Raw genomic sequence first — 10,922 nt, forward strand, 5'->3', positions numbered from 1 at the left:
ATTATGTGACATTAAGCTGAATGTTGTAGTAAATATTATTAAAATTAATTGCCATTTAAAATTTTAAATGAGTGTGTATCTCATGATCATATGCATGATACATTTTTACAGATTTTTAGATTATCACTTCGGATTCTCTGTCTTTAATTTTGATAGATGATTATTTATAATATTATATACAATATGAATGTGCGGTCTTTAAATTTTTGCCCAGGCTTCATAATTTTTCTGGCTTCGCCACTGTCGCAATTAGATTAGCATTCAGCGGATTATACCCGAAACACTCCCAATATTTATCCCTAACTAATATGTATTCTCTGTCTGTTATTTATTTTCTATTCACCAATCATTTTATTATGCTACGGTTCTATTATTGAGGGTTAGTTCTACTAACAAAAAATAACACTGCTAACAATTATGCACCCCTGCTTCTCGTCTATTACTGATATCCTTTTATTTTCTTTATTACTCATATGTATCAGTTATGCTATCATACTACCATCTACTATTTGTTTTATTCGATCACCTACTACTGTTATTATTACTTCTATTGTACCTGCTATGTAGAATTCATTCATTTTATTATTTTCTACCGAATGCCATATAATTTAATTAGTGGTTATAATTCAAATCCCTATTCTCCCAATTAAATTCATTGCCAAATTATTGGTCTCATATGTTATCACTAAATAGATTTAATGATATTGCAAGGTACTTACTAAGTAAGAGAGAGTTCTAAGAATTCTGGCATGTGGTCCCCCGTCCCAGCACATAGGGCGCCCGCCCCTAGTTCTAGGGCACCCATCCCATATATATATATATATATATATATATATATATATATACTTATATTATTAATATGAACTTTGGACAGTATTACCATGTTCTAATAATATGGCTTTGTGGTAAGTTATGCTTATTTTATCAAAAAGTTACAGGTTCGATATCTAAAAGTTTGATATTTTGAACAAAGTTTGTTTTTCAAACGGTAAAGAAAAAATGACAAAAATCACATTCATTCGGATACGAACCGAAAAACACTTGCACCAAAGGGTGTGCATGAACAAGAATGCTGTCATTGGACCAACGAAACGTTATGGCCAAATTTTTATGGTACTGCAGTAGATAGCAAAATAAAAGTTTATTTTATTTGTTTATATATTATTATTTGCAAATAGATACACTTGTCACTGCTATGATTTTTTTCCCGCCATAATAGTGGTAACATTGGTTAATCAACTTATTATGTTGGGTAAATTATTTCGTATAATTAGTCTCTTGGTAATGCATGATATGTACAATGTTGAATCTTCATTCATTTTCTTGGCTAATGAAATTCTTACCATATCTTTACATTAAGAGAAAATGACTAAGTTGAGTTCTCGAGGGGTCAAATGCAATTTAATTTGTTGACTACACACCTAATGTTAGACGATATGGATGGTCTAGAGGGGGGTGAATAGACCACCTTTTTCCGACTTAAGAAAAAATTAGCTTTTGAAACGTGATTCCCCGGGATCAACTTTATCGTCTTTGAACGATCGAGTTATCGGGGACCGAATATATGCAATAACCAAATCAGATGAAAAACGGCGAAATATGAATTACGTTTTAACGAATTTATCAATTACTCGAATACACACTTAATAGAATCTTACTCGCAATGAACCGTTTTACCAAAATTTGACCAAAAATTGAATGGGTAATTTTATCGAACACTTGGTGAGCGATCTTCACCAAACTTCAATTTTTGCTCAATAATGGATATTTAACAAAAACAAATATTGAAAAGATAAAACTAATAACGATAAAGAACACGAGATTTGTTAATGCAGTTCCTCTATCGTCCTCGCAGGAGTACGTCTGCCCCTAATTTCAAATGAAATTAGGAAAGTTTTATTTGATTGCAAAATGTTTAACAAGGAAAGAGTTTACCAATCACCAACTACACACATGCAGTAAAATTGAATACAATTCTTTCCTCCCCTTGATTCAAGTAGAAACAAGTCAATGTCAATGATCTTCACCGATCAAGACCCCGATCCTTCCTTTTCAATCCTCCGGTTGTAGCAAACTTGATGAGCGAATCTACAATCCCTCAATTCCTTATGCTCGGCTGAATTGATTTCCAAAGCGAAGCGATCGTCAAAAACCTTCAAATCAAACCCTTGATGTAGAAGGAAAAACCATAAGGTTTTATACAAGAAACACCCTCAACAATCTTCACTCGAACAAGACAATTGTCTACCATCGAACCTTATCAACGCACGTTCCTTACTCCGATCGAAAAAGATGATTATGTGTGATTTTCGATCAACAAGATAAAGGTTGAAGATGAGAAGAAGCTTGAGTATATCTTTTACGTTTCTTGTTTATTTTGCTTGAGAATGATCAATTTGATATATATACCACACCCTTTGCATTAGCCAATTAAACACAGCAAAAAATCAGAAAAAATAGCAATAGGTCGACCTGTCCCTCTGTGTAGGTCGACCTATTGAAGTTCTGCACTTGTTTTTGAATCAAGCATGACACATGCGTCGACCTGAAGGGTCGGCGTGCGCATACCCGAGGTTTCCCCAAAATTCCATACGTCGACCTGTAGGGTCGGCGTGCGCATACCCGAGGTTTCCTCAAAATCATATTTCAATCAATTTCCCAATCAAAGATTTAAGGGGATTCTCTTCAATTTTGTTAACCTAATTCAGTCTATTATATAAGCCAAACAATTCCAAATGCAAAGCTCACGAAATTCTGCAATCAAGAACCCTATTCAAGTGCCAAAATTTTCATACAAAACTCAAGTTCGGTTTTGAAGATTGGGGACGTTTCAGAGGATTCTATGCATTGATACACGTTCTTGGGAGTAAAGTGAGGCTGTTTGGATCATCATACACAATCAACACCCCCAGAATTACCTCCGTTTAAGCAAGGTAAGTCGCTACTTTTTTTGAGTTCGATTACGCTCATCCATGCATCATTCTTGAAATTCAATTGCATATTCTTGATCCTGATGATGCTTCGATGCTGTCTGGAAGTTTAATTGCATTTATACGCTGTTATGAGTATGTTACCATTGTTAGGGGTTTGAGACCTCCAATGAGGGGTTTTTGTTTTAGGCAAAATTAGGGTCAATTACAGGTACCATTATGCTCATGAGGCCTGGACGATCATGTCCATAAGGTCGCGAAATATTTTTGTCTTGTTTTGGCCGTGTTCGTAAGCGTAGGAGTTATGGTGACGGCGTTGTCCGTCAGTAGAAGTCGCTGCAGGTCTAAAACGACGGAGAGAGGAAGAAGAAGAATACGTGGCTCCTCCGGGTTGGCCAGAAAACGCGCGTTGTTTCTTTTCAAAATCCAGGGATCACGTGCGTTAAGACGCACGCGCTATCATGTGCCTTCATCATCAGAGCCATCAGATCATCTCCCCTTCAGATCCAACGCGCATCAGCCTGCCAGTCTACCATGGTCTCTCAGAGGAGCGCCACACAGGATCGAAGCTAAGTTTTTTTAATTTTTTTGTTTTAATTACATAATTGCTTTTATCTATTTTCTTTTTTTACTCTTATAATTGTTTTCTTTATTTTTATTCTAATAAATTAGCTTTATAATAAACTTATAATTATTTATTTTTTATCGAAAGTTCGATTTTTATAATTCTATTAATATTTATTTTTTATATATTAATAAAAATTTCAATTTTATTTTAATATATACTTTTAATCAATTAAATAATTAGGATTTAATCCAATAATTATTTAATTGTTATATTTAATCGAATCTTTATGGCGGGGGCAGTCTTGTGGCGAACGATAACTCGATGACCCTTCAACATCCAATAAATGGACTTCCTACCCTCTTATGGTATGGATAGCCCTGAAAGGCTAAAAGAACATTTTTATAATTTTAGGGTAATTGCTTCTAAATTGCCTGCTCTGGTTTAAATTCGAACTTTCCTTTTTTCAAAAACCTTCAAAAAGGCTACGTTTATTTTACAAGCAAACGTCCTTATTCAATTTCTTTTTTTCTATTCACTTCAACATTTTTGAAAACAAAAGTGAGCTAAGCAATTAAGAGCCCATGGATAACCATGGATACAAAGGGTTCTTTAAACCTTCCCTTTCTATAACTTACCCCCCGAACTCAAAATCTTTTAAAAGGTTTTTTTCTGTTCTTTTAGCCTTTCTATAAATTGGATAAAATAAAATTCGGTGGCGACTCTTGCTTACCGCGATATTTCTTTAAAGTCAGTTCACCGTATTACAAGAATCTCCAGGCTCAGAATGCCGAGTTCCAAGCTTTGATCCTGAACTTATCCAAGGGGCAAGATGAGCTGAAATCCCTTCTGACTAAGAAGGAGAAGAAGACCAGGAAGCCGGTAAGTATTCTCAACATGGGGAGAAGATTCAAAGGCCCTCTCAAAAAGGTCAAAGAAGCTGAAATTCCCGAAAACGATGAACAGGAAGACAATGATAGCATCAAGACTGATGCCAAGAGTAACATAGGCTCCGCTGATCAGGATGATGAAGAGGACTATTACCATGAAGAAGAATATCCTGAAGAGAAATATAGGCAGCTAGAGGAACGTATGAAGGCTATGGAAATCCAGAAGGTACCTGAGTTGGATTTTGAGGAACTAGGGCTCATCCCTGGAGTCGTTATCCCTCCAAAGTTCAAGACTCCAACTTTTGCTAAATATGATGGAGTTTCCTGCCCTAAGATGCATCTGAGATCGTATGTGAGGAAGATCCAACCTCATACAGAAGACAAGAGACTGTGGATTCATTTCTTCCAAGAGAGTTTGTCTGGGACTTAATTGGAATGGTACTATCAGCTGGAGAGTGCCAACATTCGCACTTGGGAAGACCTGGCTGCTGCTTTCTACAAGCAATATCAATACAATGCTGACCTTGCACCAACTCGCATGCAATTGCAAAGCATGTCTATGGGATCGAAGGAAAGTTTCAAGGAGTATGCTCAAAAGTGGAGAGATCTAGCTGGAAGAGTTCAACCTCCCTTAGCTGACAGAGAATTGGTGGACATGTTCATGAGTACACTAACTGGTCCGTTCTATAGTCACTTGCTGGGTAGCTCTTCATCTGGCTTCACTAACCTCATATTGACTGGAGAACATGTTGAGAGTGGTATTCGAAATGGGAAGATTCAGGTAGGCGCCACCTCTGGTACTACAAAGAAGCCATACCATGGAAGGAATGAGTCTAATGTTGTTCATAGCCAGAGGGGTCGTAATAAGAATGATCAGAACCAGTCTATTGGGGTTGTTCTAATCTCTGCACCAACACCTCAGTAAACCCCCAGACAAGGGTATCAGCCCAGAACAGACAGACCTAGAAGACAATTTACCCCGATCAACATGCCTTTGTCTCAAGCCCTGCAACATCTATTAAAGGCTAACTTGATCACGACGAAGGATCCTCCAAAGATTGTCAACACTGCAAATCCAACTTATGATCCTAAGGTTACATGTGCTTAACATTCCAATGCTCCTGGACATCATGCAGACAATTGTTGAGCCCTGAGAAACAAAGTCCAGGACATGATAGAAGCTGGTGAAATCGAGTTCGACGCTCCAGAGACTCCTAACGTCATCACTACTCCTATGCCAAATCATGACAAAACTATCAACGCTATCATGGACACGGTCTATGTCTATGATGTGAGAGATATGTCAACTCCACTCCCAGTCATCAAGAGAAAGCTGCTGCAAGCCGGTTTATTTCCGGGTTGCGACCCAGGTTGTTATTATTGTGCATCCCAACCCAATGGTTGTGAGAATCTGAAAAGAGGAATTCAAGGCTGGATGGATCGTCGCACTATCATGTTCGAAAAGATTCCTTCTGTAGAGAATTTGTGCGAAGGTTTCTCCCGTGGCCTGAAGATTGAAGACGTGTCGGTAATTTCCAAAGCTCCGTTGAAGATTCCTACTAAGGCTCCATTCAAGATTTCTGCTGAACCCCGTGTGGCTCCTGTGATCATCACTAAGCCTGATCCAATTCCGTATTCTTCTGATAAGGCGGTCCCTTAGAACTATGGTGCCGAGGTCTATATTCAGGGAGTTAAACAAGAACTTGTAGCTGATAAGGTTGTTGAAGACACTACTCCTGATGTGGGTAATATTGCCGGAACTAGTAAAGTAACAAGAAGCGGAAGAGTGTTTTCTCCAGAAATCTCTCCAAACACTGCTGCACCTGATGATACCCCTATTCCTAATCAGAACTCTGACACCCGAGGTAAAGGGCCGTTGCTTGAATCCGTCCAGACACCAGTTGAGACTGTTACTGAAAATCCATCTCCTGAAGAGGCAAATGAGTTCTTGAAGATCATCCGCAAGAGTGATTATGACATTGATGAACAGATGGGGCATACTCCTTCCAAGATCTCTATGCTGTCACTCCTAAGTTGCTCTAAGACTCATGCCAAAGTCATGATGAAGTTTCTAGAGGCTGCCCATGTGCCACAAGAGATTTCTGTCACTCAACTTGAGAATTATATTGCAAATCTGACGATAGACAATTACCTTGGGTTTTCTGATGCTGATCTAAGTCCCAGTGGAAAGAATCATAGCAAGGCTCTGCACATCTCCATTGAATGTGGGGGCACCACTCTGGCCTTTGTACTAGTTGACAATGGTTCATCCCTGAATGTGCTGCCCAAGATGGTATTGGACAAACTCAAACCCGAAGGAATCATGCTGAAGTCCAGTGATGTGATAGTAAAGGCTTTCGATGGGTCAATGAGTACGGTATATGGTGAAGTTGAGCTCTCAATCAGGGTAGGCTCTCAGATTTTCAACACTGTGTTCTATATGATGGACATCCATCCCGCTTATTCTTGTCTGCTTGGACGCCCTTGGATACATGGGGCAAATGCCGTGACTTCGACTCTGCATCAAAAACTGAAATACCCGGCGAAAGGCAACATCGTTACTGTGTATGGTGAGGAGGAATATATGGTGAGCTTCATAAATGAGACCAAGTATGTTGAGTTTACTGGAGAAGATTTTGAATCTCCCCGTCAGGCGTTCGAGTTGGTCCCTCAAGTGGCTCCTGAGGCTACGCCTGCCTACACTGTTCCTAATGTCACTAGAATTCCTCCTACAATGGCTTCTCTGAAAGATGCTTGGGCTGTGGTTGAAGAAGGTGGTTGTACTATCTGGGGGAAACTCCCTGATATTCCTTACAAATCCAACAAATGGGGTTTAGGCTTCACTGCTAAAGATCAGAGTGGAGAACAACATTCTCGTCCAGAAGGTTTGAAATATCGTTTCATCAATAAAGGGGTCAATGCCATAGGGGAAGATGAAGATGATTGCAACCTCGACAAGGGGATCTTTCCTGCACCTGACAAAGGGCTGGACAATTGAAAGACTGAAGACATTGTCTCTATCTCCTATAGTCAGGAGTAATTGCCATTTCTAGTTTTGTTTTTTTCTTTTATGTTTCCCAATTTTACTTTATGTACTTCAATAAACAATAATCTTTAAAGCCGTGTGTCTTTCCCAGGGCACAACAGTCCGTTGTTAGGGCTTGTCATTTCATAAGCATATTTTCATTCAATAAAGCATTGGACGTTTCATATTCAAATTGTGTGTTCGCTTTTATTTTTCTTTACTCTTCTATAGATATGTGTTCTTACACACACCCACATAATGCACTGAAGATCCATATCCACTCTGGATCCCATTGATAACGACTCTGCTATTGCTAAATATGACTTTGAAAATCCGATCTACCAAGCTGAGGATAAAGGTGAGGAAGATTGCGAAGTGCCCAGAGAACTTGCTAGATTGATAGAGCGAGAAGAAAAGACTATACAGCCGCATGAAGAGCCAATTGAGGTTGTGAATATAGGTACCGGCGAAGAAAAGAAAGAAATCAAGATAAGGGCTGATCTAGAAGAGGTTGTCAAACAGAGATTAATCCAGATGCTACGAGACAATGTTGAGATATTTGCTTGGTCTTACGAAGATATGCCTGGGCTCGATACTGATATTGTGGTTCACCGTCTGCCTATCAAAGAAAACAGTCCTCCGGTTAAATAGAAATTACGACGAAGCAGGCCTGACATGGCTCAAAAAATCAAGGTAGAGGTTGAGAAATAGTTCAATGCTGGTTTCCTGAAAGTTGTGAGCTATCCACCATGGATTGCTAATATAGTCCTGGTACCTAAGAAATATGGAAAAGTCAGAATGTGTGTAGACTACAAAGATTTAAATCGAGCAAGTCCCAAAGATGATTTTCCTCTACCACATATTGATATCCTAGTTGATAGTACTGCGTAGTGCAAAGTGTTCTCCTTCATGGAGGGTTTCTCAGGTTATAACCAGATTAAGATGGCACCCGAAGATATGGAAAAGACTTTCACTACTCCTTGGGGCACCTTTTGTTACAAAGTCATGCCGTTTGGGTTGAAGAATGCAGGGGCAACGTATCAGCGTGCAATGGTAGCTTTGTTCCATGATATGACTCACAAAGAAATAAAGGTCTATGTTGATGATATGATTGCGAAATCCAACACTGAAGAGGAACATCTGGTACACCTGCAGAAGTTGTTTGATAGGTTGAAGAAATACAAGTTGAGACTGAATCCAAACAAGTGTACTTTTGGGGTGAGGTCTGGTAAGTTACTAGGTTTCGTGGTTAGCAGTAAAGGTATTGAAGTCGATCCTGCAAAAGTAAAAGCCATACAATAAATGCCTGCTCCACGAAATGAGAAAGAAGTTAGAGGGTTCTTGGGACGTCTGAATTACATTTCCAGGTTTATCTCCCATCTGACCGCTACTTGTGAGCCAATCTTCAAGCTACTGAGGAAAGATTAAGCAGTGAAATGGAATGACCAATGCCAAGAGGCTTTTGACAAGATCAAGAATTATCTTCAGGAACCTCCAATTATGATACCACCAGTTGAAGGAAGACCTCTAATTATGTACTTAACAGTATTGGAGAACTCAATGGGGTGTGTATTGTGGCAACATGATGAGTCTGGTCGAAAAGAGCATGCAATATACTACCTTAGCAAAAAGTTTACCGACTGTGAAACAAGATACCCACTGCTCGAGAAAACTTGTTGTGCTTTGGCATGGGCTGCTCGCCGACTGAGACAGTATATGTTGAACCATACCACTTTATTGATCTCTAGAATGGATCCTATCAAGTACGTGTTTGAGAAACCCGCTCTCTCTGGACGAATAGCAAGATGGCAGATGATATTAACAGAGTATGACATCCAGCATACGACACAGAAATCAATCAAAGGAAGTGTGTTGGCAGACCACTTGGCCCAGCAAGCTGTAGACGACTATCAATCTATGAGTTTTGAATTTCCAGATGAGGATGTTATGCTTGTTACTGATTGTGAACAACCTGGTCCGGATGAAAGACCTGAACCAGGATCCCGATGGACCATGGTTTTTGACGGAGCTTCGAATGCACTCGGTAATGGTATCGGCGCTGTGATTATCTCTCCAGCAGGTGGACACACTCCATTTACAACAAGACTGTGCTTTGACTGTACCAACAATATGGCTGAGTATGAAGCGTGTATCTTAGGTCTCAGAGATGCTATTGATTTAAGAATCAAGTTCTTGGAAGTATATCGGGATTCAAACCTAGTAATTAGTCAGATAAAAGGAGAATGGGACACGAAGCATCCTAATCTCATGCCTTACAAGGATTTGGTGCTATCTTTGATTCCTTACTTCGAAGAGGTTACTTTTGAACACATTCCCCGAGAGGAGAATCAATTGGCAGACGCATTAGCTACTATGTCATCCATGTTCAAGGTCAGATGGGACAATGAGGCCCCTATAGTTATCATTGAAAGGCATGATGAACCGGCGTACTGTTACGAAATAGCTACTGACGAGGTTGAAGAAAAACCCTGGTTTCATGAAGTAAAAAGATATCTCGAAGCTCAGGAGTACCCTGAAGGGGCATCTATCAATGACAAGAAGTTCTTAAGAAGGTTTGCTTCCAAATTCTTCCTGAGCAATGGTACCCTATACAAGCGCAATCAGATTCAACTCTGCTTCGTTGTGTGAACAAGAAGGAAGCAGAAGAGATTATGGAAGACATGCATGAAGGTATCTTTGGAACTCATTCTAGTGGACACACTATGGCTAAAAAGATCCTGAGAGAGGGTTACTACTGGTCCACTATGGAAACTGACTGCCATCCGCATTCTAGAACTTGTCACAAGTGCCAGATCTATGCTGACAAAGTACATGTACCTCCAGTTCCACTAAATGTTCTGACTGCCACTTGGCCTTTTGCAATGTGGGGCATTAATATGACTGGGGAAATCAAACCTACTGCTTCTGATGGACATCGTTTCATCCTTGTGGCCATTGATTACTTTTCCAAATGGGTAGAAGCTGCTTCATTTGCTTTCGTTACCAAGAATGTGGTGGCCCGATTCATTAAGCATAACCTCATCTGTCGGTATGGCATCCCTGAAAGGATTATCACAGACAATGGTATCAAGCGGAACAACAAGATGATTACTGAACTTTGCACGCAGTTCAAGATCAAGCACCACAACTCTTCTCCTTATAGACCAAAGATGAATGGCGCAGTAGAGGCCGCCAACAAGAACATAAAGAAGATTGTACAGAAGATGACAGTTACTTATAAGGATTGGCACGAGATGTTACCATTTTCTCTTCATGGTTACCGCACTTCAGCACGTACTTCAACCGGGGCAACCCCATTTTCACTAGTCTATAGCATGGAAGCAGTGTTACCGATTGAAGTTCAGATTCCGTCTCTGAGGATCATGCGGGATGCAGAGTTAGATGAAGATGAATGGATCCAGACTCGACTAGACCAGATAAACCTAATTGACCATGGGCAATTGTATCAGAAGCGTATGATCAAGGCATTCAACAAAAGAGTCAAGCAACAA

Source organism: Vicia villosa, linkage group LG7 (genome assembly GCF_029867415.1).
Source record: "Vicia villosa cultivar HV-30 ecotype Madison, WI linkage group LG7, Vvil1.0, whole genome shotgun sequence".
NCBI classification, from domain to species: Eukaryota; Viridiplantae; Streptophyta; class Magnoliopsida; order Fabales; family Fabaceae; genus Vicia; species Vicia villosa.